At 36.4% G+C, this 23539-nt stretch overlaps 1 long non-coding RNA gene across 1 annotated transcript; it reads left to right on the forward strand.

Annotated features, from left to right (window-relative positions):
• Window positions 1-4762: 4762 nt before the first annotated feature.
• LOC145736604 (uncharacterized) lies at window positions 4763-5462 on the forward strand. Its single transcript, XR_014180041.1, has 2 exons — window positions 4763-4903; window positions 4965-5462. It is a non-coding gene; the product is annotated as an uncharacterized LOC145736604 (long non-coding RNA).
• The last annotated feature ends 18077 nt before the right edge of the window (window positions 5463-23539 follow it).

The raw sequence follows: 23539 nt of genomic DNA on the forward strand, positions 1-23539 counted from the left end.
AGAAGATATTCGGGAGAGAGCATCAGGAACCTTGTGTGAGATTCCTTTCCGGTGAATTAAGTCGAAGCTATATTGCCGTAGTTTTACTGACCACCTGGCTAAACGTCCACAAGGGTCTTTTAAATTATTTAACCACAACAGACTGTGATGGTCTGTTATTACTTTAAACCTCGTACCTTCTACGTACATCCGGAATTTTTCCAAACAAAATATCAACGCCAAGAGTTCGCGTTCTGTTACAGTGTAATTACGCTCGGCTCTAGAGAGCGTCCGAGAGCAGTATGCTATTACACGCTCTCCTCCATCGAGATCCTGCGACAGTACACCACCCAACCCCGTATCACTAGCATCGCATTGTATTGTGAACGGTCTTGAAAAATCCGGCGAACACAGAACCGGAGCTGCAATTAGGGCATTTTTAATATTTTCAAAGGAACTTTGGGCCTCAGGGGTCCATTCTATAGAAGACTTCTTTTTCTTTCCCTTGAGGAGATCGTTAATAGGAGAGACCAAAGAAGAGAAATTACCAATAAATCTACGATACCAACTACACAAGCCTATAAATCTTTTAATTTCGGTAGTGGTAGCAGGTCTGGGGTAATTAACCATTGTGGAGACCTTATCAGGGTCGGTACGAATACCCTGACCACCTTCGACAATATAACCCAAATACTTCAACTGTGTTTTAAAAAAAACACACTTACTTAAGTTAATAGTCAAATTAGCCTCAAATAGAATATCCCTAACTTCACCCAACAACCGAATATGATCCTCAAATGTTTTCGAAGTTATGATAATATCGTCTAGGTAAGTAAAAATATTTGGTTCGTACTTTGGGCCAAATAAACTATCTACTAATCGCTGTTGTGTTTGAGCACTGTTACAAAGACCAAAAGGAACAACCTTGAAATGAAAAAGGCCACGAGATGGAACTGTAAATGCTGTTTTGTCTCGCGAGGCTGGGTCTAAAGGAATCTGCCAGAAAGCCTTACGTAGGTCGATACTAGAAATATAGTTGGCTCCCCTCAGAGAGCTTAATATTCTGTCTACACGCGGCAGCGGATAACTGTCATGGCGAGTTACTTCATTTAATTTTCGACCATCGAAACAAAACCTATATTCTCCGTTAGCCTTTTTAACAAGTAACACTGGACTGTTCCAGGGACTGCGATGGTTCTACGACACCCAGTTTTAGCATATCATCTAACTCTTGATTGAGAAGTTTTAACATATATGGACTCATTAAATATTGCCTTAGTTTGAACGGCTTGGCCTCGCCGGTGTCAATACTCATTGAAATTTTATTAGTGAGCCCCAATCTTTCTTCACTATTCAACTTATTAAAAGAATCTATAATTAATTTGACTTGCTCTGATTGACTATCGGATAGAGGTTCGAGAGTGCATACATTGGAGATTACATTTCGATTATCTGAATTAGGTCTTGCCTCCGTGATTAAGCCAGAAGTTTTACTTTGAATGAGCCATCTATTGTTTGCAAAGTCTATATCTACTTGAAATCTTCTGCAGAAATCACTACCAAATATGAATGAATGTACAATAGAGGGAACCAGCAATGCAGCTAAAATCCGTACTGAATTCTTAATAACTATCGGTAATTCAACAGAACCCTTAACTTTTTGAGAGGTTCCGCAAGCGGTAACAACACTGTCGCTAGTGATCGGGTTAATTTTAAGTTTTAAACGTCGAATTAAACTCACTCCGGATCCACCTACTATGGATACATTAGCACCGCTATCTAACAGGGCAGTAATAGTTTGATCAAAAAGCTTTACATTTATATAAGGTCGGTTGTCATTACTCTTGCTCAGAAAAACCGGAAGCACATTATTATTAGATGAGCCATTAAATTGAAGACTTGTGTTAGTGTGGGAAAGATGACTCGCACATGGAGAGTTGGTTTCTTGATATAGAGGATTATGCGAACCAACCACGCATTCCTCTCTTACGCGTTTCCCGAACAATGTGAACAAGTTTTAGAAGTAACCTCTGGCGTCCCACATTTAAAGCAAAATCTCTTTTTAATGTTCGATTTACAGTCTTTGAATAAGTGGTTTGGACCGCTACACTTCCAACAAACGTATTTAGTGCCCGCCTTGTCCTTTTCGCCTTCCTCAGGATTGTTCTCCCTCGGTAGTCTCCTATTCTTCTTGCCATTCCAAAGATATTTCTGATTTCTTTGATTGGACTGTTCCCCACCACGAACATTTGGACTTCTTCTGGACGAAGAGGGTTCATCAAGATTCACCTCACAAACTTGATGCGAACGTGAACTTGAACAAAGGCCTAAAACATCTGCTTCCTCTAAGCGTTTACACAACCTACCCAACTCATCAACAGAACTTATATCTTGCAAAGCTAGACGTTGCTGATATTCCTTTTGAAGACCTCTTTTGATGTACTTGACCTTGGTAACAGGAGCCGGACTATATGACAAACGACCAAACAAACCTTCCACGGTTGCTATGAAAAGCACGACTGGTTCGTTCCTACCTTGTTTCCTCATACGGATTTCTCGCCATGTTTCATCATCAACGTCGGAATTTAAAAAATCTGCTTTTAACTTTTCTACCAAAGAATCCCAATCACGAAGAGCGGGCTTAACTAACCTCAACCAAAAGATGGCTTTCTCAGAAAACAAATCGCTAGCCGACTCAAATAACTCAGCTTTAGGAATATGTCTAGCTCGAGCCGTTTCCTCTACGCGTTCAATAAAAGACATAACTTGTTTTGGATCGCCTCCAAATGAAATACCTAATTTATGTACAGGAGTGGGCTTGAAATACTGATTGCTAAGAGGCGTATTTTCGTGAGCTGTTTGGGACAGTTGAGAACTTTCCATTTGTCCTTCATGATGGCTAACAGGAGTAGAACTAAATTGATTAGGTTCCTTCACCTTTTCGTGTAACTCAGCATCTAATAGCATTGCCGATGCATACCACTCATTTTTTTGACGTTGTTTCTCACTAAAATTATCCTCATTCCCATCGAAAGCTACCCGCAAAATACGATTTGTTAAGTGTAGAAGTCTGGTCCTAGCTCTAAGATAAACCGAGTCTGATGATGGTCCCTCAAAATCACTAATAAGAACTTTAATTGAATCTAATGTGGATTCTATTTCATCTTTTTCCTTTTGAAAATCAAAATCCGAGTTTGTCAATTTCAAAACATCAAACTTACTTTCTCTTTCTTTATTTAACGCTCTAAGAAGAATTTTCCGTTTTTGTATAACGGGGCTTTCTGTAAAAACTCCGCGTATTTTTAGCTCATAATCCAATTCTTCTCTAAGCAACAAGTTGGGTCTAAAATGAGAATCCATTGTCTCCTAATAAAGGAAGCAAAACTATGAAGCAATTTATCAATAAGAACAAGGTAAAATAGATTTAATGTTTGATTTTAGGTTTCTAATTTAAAGTTTTGAAAATATATCTTTAGTATCACAACAAAGTTTATACTCAACCATAAAAAAAAATATTGCTATTGATTTCCTTAACACAAACAGTTAAGTCTAACGATAAAAAAAATTCAATCAATTACTTGTTTAAAGCGCTAGTTATATTTCGGAGGATCTTGATTTAAAACAACTAAAAGTGGCAACAGCGAATCTCGCTCCTTTCAGTTCAACTGCAACAACACATTCTCGAAATAACCAAACTAAAAGTATTTTAACACTTTGTGGCCAAAATACAAAGCGTTCAAAAAAAAAATATATCGATTTCAATTATACTGTATATACCAAGAAAGTACGATAACGGATAAAAACCTGTTGTACGGCCGGTTGTTCGGTGGATCCGACAAAACGTCTATTTAAAAAGTGACCAAACTCAAGACCAGTTTTATCCAAATACACTGCTCACAGTATGAATATTACCATCATTCGAAATAGACAAAAAAAAATAGTTATGCAATTATACTTAGATCTAAAAATGATATTGACTGTTAGATAAATTATTTGCTATTTCTCGCCCCACGTTGGGCGCCAAAATTATGTAACCTTATTTTGCCTAAAATAATAAGGAATGCAAACGGCAGCTTTTCATCTGGTGAGCACTATGGGTTCGAAGGCAATTTTCTAAAATGACTGTATTTGCTTTTCAATAATAATTAAAGAAAGAAAAAAAAAGAAATTTAAAATGGGCGCCACGCAGTTTTGATGATGAGGAAACTGCGAAAATAAATGAAAAGAAAATATCTTACGAACGGGTATCAACGCAACTAGTGAACACTAAATAAACACAAATTAATTTTCCCTTTATGAAATCTCTTTACTGGGTTTGCTCAACATACCATGTTGTTATTACAGTTCAATAGATGAGTTGTTTATAATAATGTAAATAGCAGGTAAATCATTATTCGGTGTTAAAACGTTGAGATAGCGTATAATTATAATTGACAAATGGTATCACCCTATAGTCGACTATAGTTCACATTTATGTAATTGCTATTAGAAGATAAACCAACCTTTGTTATGTTTCGCCGATCGGAAGTATCAAAGTGATTTAAAGTTTTAAGTGTGAGCAAAACTTTAATAAAGGGAAGCTTTGTTATGTGTTTCTTTGAATCTGAGTTTAGTGGTTTGTTTGTGAAAACAGTGAAGAAAATAAAAATAAAGATTTGGAGTAAACTGGCCTTAATACACAGGCTTGAACCTGGTGTCTTCGAAGGTTCTTGAAGTTCTATTTCATCTGAAGATCTCTACAAATGGATGCTTGGAGTACTGCTGGCGAAAATGATTGCAAGGTCGCAAAGATGTCAGACTTTTGGCGTAATATGGTGCAGGTCGGGTCAACCTCTACTGGATTTGTACGACCAATCCAGGGGGTATAACTGGCTGTTACACAACAGGGTAGGAGTCGACTCCCTCAGATCTTCAAAAGACCAAAGTAAGTTACACAGTGCCACTCAGAAAATTAATATACTGCTATAGAAAACTCACCATAACAGATCTGCACAAAAAACTAAAACGTGGCCGAAGCCAACCGATTCCTGCTGAAGAAACTGGGTTTCCAGGGCTAACAGAGCAATAAGCCTATTCTTCAGGGCGTCTCGCAGTACCAGGTGATTGTTAATTTTAATTTTAAATCCCCTTGAAGGGTAATTGGATAAAATATCCGAAAACTAACAAAATAACACGTTCTGGTAAAGCAGAGAGCAATGGAATGCTCACTCAAGAAAATGGCGACCTCATCTTCCCATACAGGACAAAAACCCTGCTTTCTGATTGGGCATGAAATACCGGGTTTCAAAGAAGCGGCTTTGAAACACACTGAAATAGCGTTCTGAGATTTGGCAACATTGTGAAGGCTTAGATGTACTACCATTATAATGTATCGCTTAAAACATAATGAACAGACATATATATATATATTTTATTATACTTATTATATCGTCGATAGGTCCTACTTGTTTGTGTTAATACCCTATTATACATCTGCAAATTTTTTTTTGTTTTTATTCAAGCCAAAAAAAAAAGTTCCTGCCACAACTTATCTTGAGCTTCTTGACACCACTGTTGATCCGACCATAACAGAGCTACTAGAAAATGATGAAAATTTATTTGAAAATCAACTAATTTTCCAACAAGACGGTGCACCTCCACACTATTCACTTCCCGTTCGAGAATATCTGAACAATCGTTCCTGGAAGATGGATTGGTAGACGTGGTCCCATGGAATGGCCTGCGAGATCACCCGACCTCACTCCGTTGGACTTTTTTCTATGGGGGCATTTAAAATCTTTCTTAAAGAGACTCTTCTTTAAAGTCTTTGCAACACAGCCGGCCAATATTGCAGACCTTAGGCAGAGAATAATACATGAATGCCGACAACTGACACCGCAAGTCCTCACAAATGTTCGCGAACTCTTCCAAAGGCGCTTGTATTATTGTATGGAAGTTAACGGAGGTTATTAGATTTGGAGGTTATAGGATGGTATACTAGAAGTAAAATGACCAATTAAGGCAAGATCAGCATCATTGGATAAAATTAAGCTAGATTATCTGGATTCCAGCGGTCGACTAAAAGTAACCCATAACACTGGCCGACACAATTTTTGTAACACCATTGAGACCATTAGTTTTACAGTGCATATGCCTTTTTAGTAATAGAAAAAATGCCCATAAAGCTTTAGAACGTCAACTTTTTTTAATAGGTTCATTAGACCTTTATTACATTGGCTTGTAATAGCCATGTTTGAGTTAGTTTAAGCCCAACAAGAGCGAGCAGAGCAAATATAACAAACCCCCATTTGCACTGTCATATTTTAAGCCAAGTTTAGGTTAAGCGTGGTTCACACATCAGGACAATGGAAACTAGGTAACAAGGGCGATGGAATTCAATCAAGATAGGTGACGTTTGCTAGTTTTTAAAGAGAGAAAGAGGTCACCCCAAATAAAAACAAAAACCTAGAACTATTTAGTATGTTTCAAATATCTTTTTTTAATCTTTGCTTTCTTATCAGATTTCAACTTAATATAAATTAGATACAGTCGCTATATAGATTTAAATCAGTGGTAAAATATATTTTATAATACATACTATTTATACAGTGCGTTTTTTTTAACGCGCAACATAGGATTTTACGTGTTAAATTTTTAAGCCCATGTTAGACCATGTTATTTTGGAACTGCAGGTCTAAAACTTGACGGGTGTGTCTTTAGTACCCTGAAGCTTAAGTAAGTTTACCAATTTGGTCTAAAAAGTGATTAAAAACTGGCAAAAAATCATTTTTTTTTTCGAAAAGATTTTATCGTTTTATACTCCCTGTATGCATTGTTCTTTTTTGTTTTTGATATCGGCAGGGCAGGTAGCAGGTAGAGTGACATATTTTGACTGCATCATGGCCCGACCTCTTTTGAACGTCAAAAGGGCATTTTATGATTGTTTGGAATACTGTTTGGCTTCAAACTGTTTGAACACTTTGAACAATTCACTTATAAAAATACCTCTTTTGTTCTTAACTTTCTTGATATAAAGTTAATGATCACCCTGTTTTACTTTCTATGCCAAATTTTACCTGCTACCTGCCGTGCCAGTATCAAAAACAACAAGCACCTATCATACATACAGGGAGTATGTAAAGATAAAATCTTTTCGAAAAAAGATGATTTTTTGCAAGTTTATAATCACTTTTTAAGCCCAATTGGTAAACTTGCTTAAGCTTCAGGGTACGAAACAGCCACCCGTCAAGTTTTATACTTGTAGTTCTAAAATAACATGGTCTGACATGTGCTTAAAAATTTAACACGTAAAATTCTATGTTGCGCGTTAAAAAAAACGCACTGTATGTATTATAATACCAGTTTTCGTTTCTGGTTTTTTTAATGTAACCTTACTTGCTACAAGTTTTTTCTTAGTACTTTCCAATTCATATGGGTTCATTTTAGGATACTATGCTATTCAGCTTTGTGTTACAAACATTTTTATTTTTTTTGTCGGCTAGTGTAATTATTATTTTGAAGTCCAAGGTTTGCTTGAAGTGATTAATCCACCATGGTGTGACTTTGTCGTATTTTCCCCTTTTGGAATAAAAATTGAACAGATTAATCGTAAGGATAACTATTGGACAAAAACTATATTTTCTAAACTAAAAGAGTTCTACCTATTTTACTACCTTCCAAAAATGTTGAAACCCTCTATTACAACTGAATTAAAATGGACCACTTTAAAAGATCTTGATATACTACCAAATGGACTTATAAATGCCATTAATTATTATCAAAATATATCATGTGGTAGAGATTTTACTATAGCCATTTATAACGATTTTGATTTAGTAATTAAAGAATTGCGAATCAGTGATTTTACTACCATTTCCACCCAAATTGGTTGACTTGGCTAAGTGTGTCCATCTTATTAAACCTAGTTAATAATGATCCATTTACCCAAATAATTGAAGAAATAGTATCAACAAAAATTTTTTCAGATTCAGCTTACAGTGACTACTTAGATCAATTAAAAAAATCGTAATGCCTCACATTTCAAAAAAAACATTTCTGCCTAGCTATGATAGATTTAGAAAACCAAACCTTTTACCCAAAACGTTTCTATAAACCTGCGTATTATAGTAAATAAGCATATACTTCAAACAGACAAATTTGTGGCAGAAATGTTTATTACCAGAATTCTAATAAATTAAAGGTTTGGCATTAAAAATAATATTTAATTTATTAAATTTGACAAAATTAAAACTGAGTATAAGTAGATCGTGTTTAAAATTTTATGATTATTATTATTTCTGCGTCATTGAAATATTCAGCTCGTTTCCTGGGCTTGATTTTAAAGAAAATATCTATATTTATATTGATTTTCTTAATTCAGAGAGTTTTTTAAAATTCGGCATTAGTCAGAGGTTTATATTGGTGAACTAAATTTCTACTCAAAAATTATATTTATTCTTTCTTCTGGTAGTTTTTGCAGCATAATCGATTTTGAGAAATAGTATAATAATAGTTTATTTTGCTTGTGTTAGAGGTACATACATAACAATACATGATCACGTGCTTAAATTGTGAAATTTCCTCTGCTGCTGTAATATTTAGAAACCTCTGCCTCGGCCTCGCCTCGTTTCTTCAAGTAAAATGATTAACAGAGGAAAATAGGGAAATTTTTAGGTAATTAAATTATATAAAAACAATTAAAAAATAAAGTAATTTAATTAACAAAAGACGAACAGCAAAAAATAGACAAATAATGTGAACATTTCATAAACAATATGTTGACATTTTTATGTTACACAAAGTCCTATTCGAAACAAAACTTAACACAGTTCCACATCAGAAGCACTGTCCTCATCACTAGAGTTTATTTGATCAGTTTCTAATATGTGTATAAATTACATTAAGGGTGTGTTCAGAAATACTATGGTTCCAAGCACCGTGACGTCATTTGATCAATTTATTGACAGAACAGACCAATGTCACGTCATACACACTGTCAAATGACTTTACGGTTCCCGCACTTGCGGTTCAGGTGATAAAAATTAGCCTCGACAGACGATAATTAATAACTAGGGTTTTTTTAATGGCGGGAGTTTGCGGAAAATGTTTTAATGACATCTTGTAGCTAAGGCTCAGGGGTATAATGTATGAAGAACTATTCCAACGGGAAAAGACCGGAAGTCAACTAAATTCATTAATGTTTTATACCAAAATTTGTGTTTTAGCAGCGAAACAAGAAAGTGACAAAGTGGTTTAATATTATTAAAATTTCAATAATTTTTTTCTATTTTTATATGTTTAAAGGTATAATTTAAAATTTTTTTTAGATTTCCTATTGATAAAAGTAACAAAAAAGTTGTAGTTGAGACTAGAAATTGACCTTTAAATTAAAGTCGTATCATGTGGTTCTACCACTTAAAAGTATTTACCATGTCAGCCGCGGAATAGTTGCATTACGACTCCCTCTGTAGTTCATTTCTAGTACTATGATAAATTTATTAATATAATATACCTATATAAAGAGAAAGAATGACTGAAAATTCGTAAATTCGACTTTCTGCCACCTTATTAATAAATGGCTCCTCCGTGCGGCGGCTGGTCGAAAAGGCTTTTGGTATTTTGACGCAAAGGTTTAGAATATTTTCCAGAAGAATAAAACTTGCTCCAGAAAATGTTGATGAGATGTTGATGATGATTATGTTATTCCGTCTACTTGCGTACATAAGAATAGTAAATAATAATGTCGAAAATCCACAACCAGGTCTATCAAATAAAATAAACAATCAACCAGGAAGACCTGTTAATGATGCATTTGTAGTAAGGGACATTTTTAAAGAATATTTTGCATCAACAACCGAACGCATTGAAATTTCAGATTGATTTTATTTTATTATATACGAAATAAGTAGGTATATATTTTAAGCTTATATATTTTAAGGTGAGAGTATCATTCATAAGTACCTAGTTTGTATGTACACGCCTAATTGTTTACTGTCGAAAAAATTGTAAATAAAGGATTTTGTTTAGTGAAAATATATTTGTCTACTTACCAGATTGGTTTACTTCAGCTGCTATGGTTCTCCAAATCAAATTCTTATGTTTATTATCTAAATACTTAGGATTGCTCATATCATAAATCACAGGGTAGATGCGTACACATAGCAAATTTTTGTCATCCATTTTGCTGTTCTAGTGCTCACCTAACTATCGTCTCTCGTCGACTGCCCTTGTAAAGTTGTCACTGAAACACACTCATCTGCAACTAAACACATTCATGTTACGACGTGTCTTGGCCGGTCCGGACCGGAACGGCAAAAAAATGCCCCGTGTCCCGGCCGTGCATTGACCGGACATAAACTTGGCTCGGTCAACTGTGAATTAGCTCATATAAATATATTCTATCAATGTTTGACCGTGCCCCGTCCGTAGCACGACCCGGTCCGGGCACGGTGTAACGTAAATCATCCCTTAAAGGTTTAATCTTAGACTAAGTGTCACTGTGTTGGGTGTTACGCAGCTGAATTTTTGTGGACGTCTTGAGTCCTGTCCTTCAGCCCTAGACATGTGTTCTGTGACTGATTGCGTGGTGGTCTCCAGTGGATCGGCCTTGATCTGACGAATTTGAGTGCTGATGATGGCCTAAAGGGCCGAAACCGGTTCATAAAGGATCAATAAACTTTTGCACGTAGCATACGCTTTTTACTGAACCACCCGATGGTATAGGTTTGGCCGTTTAACCCTGACTCACCCTGTATATTACATTGAATTCTTCTCATTCCCCGAGGCCCTTATATTCTATGTATTTAGTGCGTCAGATACCAGCATTTTTGATTGTTTCGGTAAGTAATTGTTGTTTATTTGCAATAGCAAAACTGGAAATGTTTAAAATATTGTCAGAGTGTTTCACATTTAAACAACATCGAATTCTTGCACGTACCCTAACTATTTTTTTCTATATTTTCTATTATTACAAGAAAATTGACTATGTCTACTGAAGCGTCTGCACGTCGCTAGAACAGCATAGTAGAATTAATTAATAATTACGGCAAATGCAAACTTAGACACAAATTTCTGGCTTATTTATTGAGCTACCAAGATCGCATTTGGTGATTTTGTGTAGCGAGCGACTGAGCGGCAAGCGGTAGAGCGATGCCGCTAATGTTTGTGTATCTGCTAAATTGATTGCATTCCTCATTGTCGTGCTGCTTACCGGTTAGTCTGGACATATATTTTTGCTCGTCGTTTTCCGCTCGTCCTTTTTGTCGTCTTTTTGGTCGTCAATTGGCGTAAATTTTACATTTTGGCATATCCAAAAAACCGTGATGGTTTTTACTATTTACAAAATAGGTGGTGATATTCGCCATACTTTAGACGGTTCCTATATATTATATACATACCCCATATACCCCATATTTTCTTTTTCTCACATGATTTGTAATTTCATACAGAAGTAAAAGATTTAACATGTAACCCGTAGTCTTTATAATTAAGACTTAGATTTGGATTTCAGTATATTCTGTTATTGCAGGATGCTCAAATTAATAGTTCAAACTGAATCCATTTTAGCCAGGACAGGAGGCAAACGGCAAAGGAGTACTGCTTGACGCGGGTTTTACAGAACTTTCCGAGCCTAACGATGCGACCGGTACATCCATAAATCCTAACCAATAAAAAGCAACTGACTGTAATGATGTGCAGAACGAACCTAAGATCTTTGGATCCCATGACTCTATACCGGTCAAGTACTGGTGTCCGGAGTGTATTGGCGAGTTTCATGAATTGGAATACTTAGAATTCCATGTTGTCTGAAATACTGTACTGAATGGGCCGGCAAAATTAATGAACTAGATGAAACGTATGTTCAATTTAATGGATCTCCACACCCAGAATCCAACTTCCTATTGCTCCCAACATTCTGAATAATGAAGCATTATTAAATATTCCATTTTTAACCAAACAAAACGTAAACAGCGGGACAGAAGTTAAATAGTTTAACAAGGCGGTTATTCTTTTTGAAATAAAAACGGCGGCACACTTGAAGCTACTATAGAACAGGTTATTAAGAAGACATAGCGGCCTAAAGATACTAAACTAACTAACTAAAAAGAAAACTGGAGAATTACAATCTTGAGTTGGTTTGGACCTGAAACAAACTAGGCTTTTTCGGTGCCTTAAGATCGCACATTCTCGCCAATAAGAACATCCGAGTCCAATTTAGAAAAAAGGAAACGTTTTTAAATGTCTAAATAAGACAATTATTAAGATTTTTGATAACGGATAAATTGTCGTAACTATTAGAGTTAAGTATATTATGACATAATCCGGGTCTGTGCTTTGTGGGTAAATCAACGTACTTCGTAACTGAACGTTTCAATGCTTGTTCAGTTAAATTGACAAGTTTCAAGTTAATCTAGGTCAGGTACGGACATAAAAGCTGCTACGCTGCACATTGCAAATCACTGGTAACACAGTCAACTAACCTACCTTAATGTATACCAAACGAAGTAGCTGCAAAGCAGACTCTTTGATACGGTACTCATCTAAGAGATTATCCCCTGTTTGCAACCTCTTTTTAAGGTGATATGGTCATATACGTGTAACTGAAAGGCGGAGCGTTTTATTTGGCCGGTTCATCTTAAAAAGGTTCACCACGCTTTTGTGTGTGGCGATCAAGCCGTGGAGCTTAAATGCGGAGCGTACTTGATGACATACCTACAGAGTATGTGATCACGAGAATCAAAATAGTGAAACAATGGTTTCAAGAAAAACAGTGAGTTTCTCTACTTCTGATAGACCAATTAGGATAACTAATTATCCATTTTACGTATCTTTGGAACCAACTTTTCATCCTTTCATCCTCGTCTTCCAAAAAGTGCGCTTAAAATGAAGTGGCTTCAGGCAAAAAAGGTATATAATCTTTCCGTAATTTGGCCACCAACTCGGCCAAACAATGCAACTCGACCATTTGAATTTCTGGTCTGAAATTCCGCATTTTTAGAAAAAATTCCTAGATCATCTCCTTTCATAAACCAACATTTGCAACGTCCACGGCAAAATGGACTATAGTAGGTGAGATGAACTGTTCATTGCGTTTAGTCAAGAATTCAATTCTATCAAAATCTTTTTTCGATATGTCAACTAATGTAACAAATTAACTTACTTTTTATTACATAGAAACGTATAATTTTTATTATGTGGGAACGAAAAATTTTAAATTATCTTTCAGGTGATCTAGGAGATTATGATCTGGAAATTCATGTTAGTCACTATGGAGGAGATGTTAAAGTTTTGCTTAAGCAAACTCAAACTATTGATGAAAAGGTCATGGACAATCACCAGAAACAGCTGAAAGCTCCAGATCAGTCACAGATAGAAAATAGTTAGTTAAAAATACCCGACAAGCTTTGCACTTATGGCATTAATCCTAATCCAGTAAAAGTGAGTTAACTAAAATAAGAAAAAGTAAGTGCTTCATGTAAGAATTAGAGTTTGTTGCAGGATCACAAAGGAACTCAGATTTACTTAGGTATAAACTGCAGTAAAATACTCACCGTTAAAAAGAAGTAGAAAAACCCATAACTTAGGATACAGGAGTGCCTCCCAAATATGTATCGTAGCTGTGAAATAAAACAGCCTAGTAGACTAAAACTAGTACTGGGCAGCGGCAGCTGACTTCCCAGAACTAACCTAAGGCAAGGTATGTAGTAAAAATTATAATTGGCTGAAGTTTAGACAGCAAACGGCGTAGTTTATCCACAGAAACGACGTTTGTACAGCGATAAAGAAGGTAAGGAAAAACCACTTCATTAACTTTACCTAGTAAAATCACAAAGCTCATGAATAGATACAAAGCGGACACGGCTTTCAGTCCCGGGTACCCCTATAGTGGGGAGAGGTTGGAAAGAATTCCCCGGTGAAATAATGAGGAAAATGATCAGCTGGAATGTAAGATTGGACAAAATTTGATAAGAGAAATGGAAGTGCTAAAAATAGACATATGGGGATGCAGCGAAGTCAGGTGGCCCAATACAGGAACAAATGTAATAGGAAAGCACAAAGTCGATTATAATGGCGATAGAATTACATAGAGCAGAAATGGAGTTGCAATTTGAATAACAAACACCTTAGTTAATTCAGTAAGAGGTTTTGTTCCCGTCTCAGATAGAATAGTTCTGCTACATTTAAACAGCAGGCCTGTCAATTTCAATATAATCCAAGTATACGCACCAGCAAGTCAAAACGCTGAAGAAGAAATTGAACAGTTTTCTGACGATGTAAGTAAAACAATAAATCTCTTAAGAAAATAAATCGTTAACAGCATATTAGGAGATTTTAATGCTAACGTTAATCAAGGAGGAACTGAAAATGTAACAGGAGAATATATCATTAAAAAACATCATAAAAAAGGCCGACCTGTCAGAAATCAGATTCACTATATTATTATAAACTACAGATTCAAATTATAGATGGGAACCTTCGTGATTAGAGAGAACTGTATTGAAAAACAATGCTCTAGACTAAGGTCGAGTTAAATTTTGTAAGTGACATCTGTCAGTGTCCCACATTTGACAGCTGATCACGTGACTACTTCAAATTAAAAACCTGTGATCTTTGTCTAAATCATTGATTTGCGATATAGTTGTCTACTCTTTCGTATCAGATAGAGCAAAATATGTGGGTACCACTATCAAAATTTCGTTGGCGGTAACAAGAGTCATTACCATCTAAAGGCTAACCCTATGGAATGCATTCCAAATGCCAAGAGTGTGGACGGCGGCAATAGAAGTAATAGTAGTAGCGAGTAAGACAATAGTGGAAGCGAAGGTAGGACAACATAAAGTCAAAATCAATTGCTTTACGCACCTGCATACAGGTATTTAGTCGACGTAAATCTAGTTAACATCGATTTTGCTACTTCAACTGATTAGTGGCAATTAAACCAAACATTTCAAGAAGTGTCATATTTCTAGAAGGATGTACAACTTCGTATAATAAATATAATAATTGGGTATCACGACACTACTAGTTTGCACCAGGAGTGATCATCATCCAGTGAGAGATCATCATCAAACGAAGAGTATGTTATCGGCGAATATATGTATAATATGTGAATGTGAACGTAGTTGTACCTTTACCTCAGGTGACGGAGGTCATGCAAAATCTTCATTGTCCTCCAACAGCCGGACATTTTGGTTTCTTTAAAACCATGCACAGGGTGCAAGAGTATTATTATTGGCCTAAGATCAAAAAAGACATACTTCAATTTGTTAAAAACTGTAAAGTTTGTGGAGCACAAAAGGCTTTCAATACTGCTCGAATGGGTTTGATGGGAAGCGAGAAGGTTATCAATTTGTAATTTCAATGTGAGGCAGTAGATTTGATTGGTCCATTTCCAAGATCAAAGAAAGGGCATGAATGTGTTGCTTGTAGTCGAGGATTGGTTTACTAAGTACACCCTGTTATTTCCCTTGCGTAGTTCAAAATCACCTCATATAGAAAAGATTTTGGAAGAGAGAATGTGAGAATATTTTTTCTTGTTTTTTGGTTGTCCCCAGATTTTAATTTGTGACACAGTTCATATCTAGATCATTTCCAAATTTATGTAAGACATTCAATTAAAATATGGTACAATTCACTCTTTTCAGTTTTGTAGAACGCGCAAACAGAACTGTGGATATCGCTATCCGCTGCTATGTCGAACAACACACTAAATGGGACAAGCAAATTCACAACATTCAACAGGCTATAAATACAAGTAAAAATGAGGCCATTTTCCGCAATCTTATTTGGTTTTTGGTATATATCCCCCTGACTGGTAAATTTTACAATGACTTTGAGGCGTTAGGTAGGGCTGAGTTTGACATTAACCCCGGAGATTGTGACGATTATGCATTTGGATTGGAACGTTTCCGAGACATGTTTGTAGAGGTTACAACTTCATTTAGCATATCAGCGCAATCAACGTAGTTATAATCTTAGGAAACGGGAGTTTTCGTTTCAAGTTGGTGATTTCGGGTGGCGGAAGAACTATGTTTTGTTTTGCAATAAGCAAAATTTGTTGAAAAACTTAATATAAATATAGCCTTCGCGTTAGAAATACTCCAAGAAGAGCCAGGTTGTCGGACTGAAGGACCCGGTTGACCGGTTTTGGAGGTCGGGAGTTTATGAGATCTTGTGGCGATTGCCCTAGTGTGTATATAGGTCAATCGGGTAGGAGGATTGAATCTAGGTTAATGAACACGTCAGAGAATTTGAAAAACATAATGGTTCCAACATAACTGAAAGCAAATCTGCCTTCGCAACTCACTTGATCACTGAAAACCACAATTTCAGTTTTCCGGAAAACGTGAGAGTGTTGCACGAGGGGCAAAAAAGCTTAAAGTTGGAACTTCTGGAAAAAATGGAAATTTCTAGAGCCACAAAGAGCCCCATTGTCAGTTGCGTTAATAATATTTTTAATTTTGAGCCCCATCTGGTTTTTTTTAACGTACATGAAGCTGATCAACCGAACATCACCACCACCCCCCGTTTTAACTCATAAGTGTTTATATTTATTTTATAACCATTTTATCAGTTGACATCCCACCTGCGATTAAGAAGCGTGGTTTTATATTTTAATATGTGTGTGTGATTTCGTGTACGTTTGGTAAAAATGTTTGTCTATTATATGGTTGCAGTTTAGGTTTTATTTTTGTACTTTTAGGTCTGAGAATGCCTTAGGGCGAAACGCGCGTCACCACAAAAATATTTATTTAATAAACTGAGACTGTGACATCGACTACTTCTTTTTACATTTTTATTTCAAGTATCTTCAGGACCGCAGGCACCGACATTTTAACATGTAGGGTGCCTGGAAAACATGTTTTTTTTTTTTTATTGTATGGGGGGTTTAAATTCGGGGGCAATATTTATGGCTAAGCGATCTTAATAGAGGTTATCTCGTATTCAAAGTTTAATTTTTCGAGTCCTAAAACCGTAGAACAAGCCTCCAGCTTTATTGTTTGTAATATACCTCACTCGGCGTAGTTACTCTTTATTACCTGGTTCTGGTCTCACTGCTTTGTTTTTTTGATAGTTCACTTTGCTTGCTTGTAGGGGCCGAGTAGAGTTGGGTGTCGTTGTGGTCACAAGCTCTTTAAGGCTTTAGAGAGGGTTGTTTATGAGAGGTTCTGTAAGTACCTCAGTGGCCCGGAAGTACAGAAAAACTCTTCTGTGACGATCTCAGTTTCTTTGGCTTGGTCTTGTGGGATTTGGCGACAGTGGCTGTATTTGGAACACCCGTAATTAAATTTAACTTTTTGTGGCTATCGATGCTTTCATTAAGTATCTTTCAGGTTGGATGTAGTTACTATAACATCACTCCCTTCGTTCGTGTACTTAGGTTTTCTCTTTTTCTATTTAATCATTTGTCTTGTAGTTTTTCTATTTTCCTGTTATTTGTTTTTGTGTCGTCTGTCATTTTTCTTGGTGCTTAATTTGCCAAAATAACCCAGTTTTCGCAGTTTACAGTCAATTTGCTGGCTTCACTAAGTTCTCTATATTTTTAAAAAGGGCTTTTCATTTTTGAAGTATTATGTGCGCAAAGTTGCCTGTATGCTGGTGTCACCTTGTTTCGGCCGCGTGTTAATCGTCCGAAGTTTGCTGCATAAATCGTACGACACTTCCGAAACTTATCGATCGGTCGGGTTGGGCCTTGGTTTTTACGTACTTTCGTCAGTGAGTCTGGGGGTAGAGCTCGTTACCCACCTTCGGCTTTTCTTAAAATATTGTTACGGTTTGGGCCTACTATACTCGATTCGGGATGGAATCGAAGCGCCGCAATATCTGGCCGGGCGCGTATTAAAGTAGGCCACAGTTAGGAAGCACCACACCTGGAAGAATCGTTAATATTCGGGGCAAATCGCGAAGCGTTTCGCGGTCATTCTAGAACGTGGTTTGCGAATATAAAAGACGCGGTGTCGACCGCGGGAGTAGTGAATTTGGGAACGCGGTAAAGTTTAAATAGTGAAATAGTTGTGGAATTGTAGTAGTGTTTTTAATAGCTGAGTTAATTATTGTACGGAGTGTTTTGTAGTGTAAATAAAGTTATTAATTGTTGAGTTAAACTGACTTTGTGTGAACCCACGGGAAAATCGTGAGATCAAATCGTGAATCGAATCGAAAAGAATGAGATGACACATTCTATACAAGCATAAAGGGAGATTTTGCAAGCATAAGCGACACAGATTTCTACAAGCTTTTCACGCGAACAGTTGTTACAGATGTGCAGCCGTGCACATGGTATTTGAACTGTGGGGGAAGTTGTTGGGATGAGGACCACCATAACCCATGGCTATCATCCGAATTTAAGGGGGTCAGATTGCGTAAATGCCTTCAATTTAATTATCACGTTGATATATCTGACCTGTTATCAGACAAGTCAATAATCCCGACACGAGAGGAGTGGATTTATGTTATGATTGTTACTTATTTGTGTTATGGAGTTACTTATACGGCCGTTTTCCCACTGGCCCCCCTCAGACATCGAAGAGTGCCGTTGTATCGTACCTAAGCAAGGAAGAGGTCTCGGTGAGGGAAGTTATCGACACAGTCGAGACTCTAATGATCCCTCATACATGGAAAGTAACAGTTGTGTTGCCCATGGAAGGAACATGGAAAGTAACAGTTGTGGAACAAAAAGAAGATAAGGTGAGGTTGTATGCAAAAATGATCTCTGAGATGCGCCTCTACCAGACGGCCACAGAAAGTAATATAGCGGAAAGTGTCTTTCCTTATTTACCGCAACAAAGAAAACAAGGCATTCTGAAGGTCGAGAAGTGCACACTTCCACGTCCGTTACTTTTCTCGGTAATATTTTTAACAAGTATGGCCGCCGACCGGACTCTTCAAAGAATCAGGCCATAGTTCAAATGCCCCAGCCCAACGATGTCACCACACTTCGATCGTATCTCGGCATGGTTAATTTCTACGAACCCTATGTCGCTGATCTAGCCATAATCCGGCGTCCACTTGACTAACTACTCAAGAATGATCATTCTTGGAACTGGACCAAAGCTAGGAATAATGCCTTCAGCAACATCCAATCCGTCTTAGCATCTGACCTTCTGCTCACGCATTATAACCCTCTACTAACTATGATTGTGGATGCTGATGCGTCCAATTATGGAATTGGTGTAGTTCTTTTGCATATAATGCCCGATGGTTTAAAAAATGCCGTCGTTCATGCATCTAGAATCATGGCACCACGATAACAGAATTATGGCCAAATCGAAAAAGAAGGTTTGGCTTTGACATTCGCGGTTTCCAAATTTCACAAAATGATCTATGGTCGAAAATTTATTCTTCAAACTAACCACATGCCGCTGTTATTCATTTTCGACAGCAAGAAAGGAATCTCTTTTATAGCCGACAACCGACTGCAGAGATGGGCACTGATTCTCCGAAAGTACGACTTTAGCATGGAGTACGTATGTACCACCAGTATTGGAAAAGTAGACGCTATGTCCCGTCGAATTGCAAACCGCCAACATGACAGCTGAAGCCATTTTATCGCCAAAGCGACGATCTAACGATTCTTACGGATTGCATAATGTTCAAGTCCCAAAACTGTCTTGCCAGAGCGTCTCCAAAAGCGAATTCCCAAGTCACTTCATGATGGACACCCAGGAATTCAACGGATGAAGCAGAAGGCTAGAGCTTATGTTTATTGGCCAAACCTTGGTTCTCAAATAGAGCAGTTGGTGAAACAATGTTCATCTTGTGCTCAAGCAGCAAAAAATCCTATTAAACATCAGCTTCAGTCTTGGCTTAAGCCTACTGCGCTCAGGTAAGATTATTGTATTTTGAATTTACGTTTAGAATGGTTGATCGGAAGGAGTGATAACTGAAAGCATGTTCATTTTTTTGTTTATTGTAAAACTTAAGATGGCCATAAAATTTTAGGATAAGCATAAGAAACATAAAATCTCGAACGTTCGAACCATATATTACTTTCTCTTTTTAACCTAATTTATTGAGTTCTCTCTCTTCTTCTTTATTTAAAAGCCCATCCCTACGTAGTAATGTGCACCGGTTTACAAATGAATATTACAGTTTGGCCGTCCTGACTAAGACATTAAATAAGAATTCCTAGACTTAACAGTCATAACATAATTAGTAAGAACGTCACATAATTTCTGGATAATCACAAAATCAGAATCATAAAAATACACATTCACATAAAGGATACATAATCATATAAGTCAGAAAATACATAATATTAAACTCACAAGCATAATTTCCATAAACTTAGGTTATAAACAAAATATGAACATAAAATATACTTTATAAGTCTTACTATAATTAAGCTGAAATGATAAAAAGTATTAGTTAAGTATTTTGTTTTACTGTAGATTATGTAAGTTTTGTAGTAGGTATAAAAAAGTCAGTAGTATGAATTAGTCAGCGGCTGAGGAATTATTAGGTGGGTTAACATTATTTATTGAGGGGTCGTCCAAAATTGCTTCTTCTCTGGGGTTAAACCAGAGTTTCATACGTGATGGTTCTAAAATGCTTTTATATGGTTTTTGGGTTACCTGAAACCCAGGTATGTCCTCAAGTAGGTATCGATCATTAGGAAGAACCTTGGTAACTACATACGGACCTTTATATTTAGACATCAATTTATGATTAACACCTGCTGTTGTATCAACATTGGTGATTACCACGTAGTCGTTTACTTCATACATAGAAACAGTCTTATGTCGATTGTCAAAATACCTTTTATTGCGTTCTTGAGCTACTTGAATGTTGTCACTTGCATCTGACCGAACTTTAGATAATTCTCTATTAGTATCTTGATTATTTAACAAATACTCTTTCAACAAATCATTACAGACACCCTTTTGACAAACTCTAACTTGTTAATAGTAGCATTCAGAGTGTTGTTGATAGAATACTCCACTATATCAAGCACAGTGTCCCACTTGTTCGTTTCTGGCGTCATTTTAGCTAACATGGGGGTAATGTCGCGATTGAATCGTTCGATTTGGCCGTTTGCTCATGGAGTACCAGCCGCTATGGAAACGTGCTGAATGTTATTATCTTTTAAAAAGTCTCTAAACTCATAGGAACGAGAACTCGAACCTCTATCTGTCAAAACTCGACTTAGACGACTATAGACCTGAAAATAGTTCTTCAAGTATTTAATAACTTCTTTAGTGTTAGTAGTACGACATGGAAATAGCTTAATAAATTTAGCAAAAGCGCCGACCACTACTTGTCTTGGTGTTTTTTCTAATGGGCCATAGTGATGATGGAGAGTGTCAAATGGGACATCACCCTTCGGTATGGGATGTAAAATACCTTCAGATTTACCTGCATTTTTAGAGTAAGTTATACACTTAAGACAGTTTTTAACATAATCTCTTATAGTTTGCTTCATGTTCAGAAAGCAATATGACCTCATAACTAGTTCTCTCACTTTTTCAACACCCACATGTCCAACGTCATCATGACAAGTTCTTAAAACCTCTGAGCGCATTGATGTTTGTTCTACAGAATAAACCTCGCATTAATGGTCCTCATTAATAAAGATCTTGCCTTCGTTATCGTCCATTAAAAATGTCTGTTAATACACGGTCGACGGAAAAATATTCAAATAGACCCTAGTAAAAAAATGATCCATTTTTTGAGGGCGCTCACATTAAATTAGGGAATTCAGCTGTTTCATTCAGCTGTTGTATTATTACGTATTGACAATAGAAAAAATTTTACACAATATAAAAGTTACAATACGTTGAAGTCTTGGGTGGAATTATCAGAAAAGGAACTGAAATAGCAATTGAAAATAACGTTTTAAGTTTTGAGGAAATGAAGGGAAAATTGGACCTGGTCTAATTAACAAAATTTTGGTATATCACAATTTCAGTCTTTTTACGAACCTTTTACTATTTAAGGTTTTTTTCTTATGGCACCATGAAAAGTAGGTATACTGTACATTTAAAAATATTGTTACGATTTTCCCGTGGGTTTACACAAAGTCAATTTAACTCAACAATTAATAAATTTATTTACACTCCGTACAATAATTAATTCAGCTACTAAACACACTACTACAATTCCACAATTATTCCACTATTTAAACTTTACCGCGTTCCCAAATTCACTACTCCCGCCGTCTGAAACCGCTTCTTTTATATTCGCAAACCACGTTCTAGAATGACCGCAAAACGCTTCGCGATTTGCATCGAACATTAAAGATTCTTCCAGGTGTGGCGCTTCCTAACTGTGGCCTACTTTAACACGCGCCCGGCCAGATATTGCGGCGCATCGGTTTAATCCCGAATCGAGTGCTCGTTCAGAAGTATCGAGCATAGTAGGCCCAAACCGTAACAATATTCATCAAGGGGTCAAATTGTGTGAAATTAGTTGGAAAAGTATAGCTGAAAAATTTGCAAGAAACATCGGAACTGATGACAGGCGAAAAAATCCTTAGTGACAATAAAAGCCATATAGTCGTTTAGTTTTAGGTATCTAGTAAAAAAGAAAATGATATCATTTTGTTTCTAATAATTTGGATTTCAAAGTCTAAATGTGTATATAAAAACAAACAGTATACCTACTTGTTGTAAGTAATAATAAAAGCTTTAAAAAAATGATTTTTTTGTTAAGCTTTTGACGTTCTCCAACGTTTTTCTTGAACCACATCATCACCTAAAATATTCTAGTAAATAAAAATTATTGTCCTGGAGGTATCAAAAGTATTCATATAATATTTCCAAGATTTTCAAAATACGTTCTGTAATCAACAAAATACAATGATACACCGCGTTTACAATAAAACAAAAAGTGCAACCTAACGTAACCTAACACAATCAAGGTGAAAACAGTTAAATATTTAAGTTATTATATTGTTGTTCCGGCAGAATACCTACTGACGTAACAGTTCAGTGATTGGTTAATTATGAACTATAGTTCGGCATCTTTTAACATCAACATATTTGTAGTAAGATCAATACAAATTGATGTGAAAATTGAGTTAGATAGGTTGGAAAAATTAGATATAAGTAAAGTTGAGTATCCTATAGATTGGTGTCACCCACTATTAGTAGTTAAAAAAGTCTGTCTGGATCCTAAAGCATTAAATAATGTAATTTGCAGGTGTAACATATATATAATTTAAATACTTTGTACTATCCTACTACGGCCCTGGTGGCGTAAAGAATTTGTAATTTCTTTTTGGTATTTGGTTTGTAGAGAGTCAGCTGAGTTTGAGCCATGAACAAATTGACCAGCACATTCTGGAACTATTATGTGTTAATTCCCTAACTGAAGTCGGAGATTTTACAGTGGCGACGAGGAAATGGCGCCTCCTCCGGGTGAAAATGCCGGGAAAGCCGAGTTGGTAGGCCTATTAGGTTCCCTATCGACTTTCATCGAACTGTATCGACCTTATCATAAAACGTCCGATTGTTCGGTGTTTAGTGAACGCTTAAATCAATTCCTCAATTCGAATAACATTTCGGATGAGAATAAAAAACGAGCCATTTTGCTTAATACGTTATCGGAGGAGTGCTATGTTATGGTAAGAAACTTATGTGTG

This window comes from Ips typographus, linkage group LG12, assembly GCF_016097725.1.
Source record: "Ips typographus isolate SLU linkage group LG12, UJ_Ityp_2.0, whole genome shotgun sequence".
NCBI lineage: Eukaryota > Metazoa > Arthropoda > Insecta > Coleoptera > Curculionidae > Ips > Ips typographus.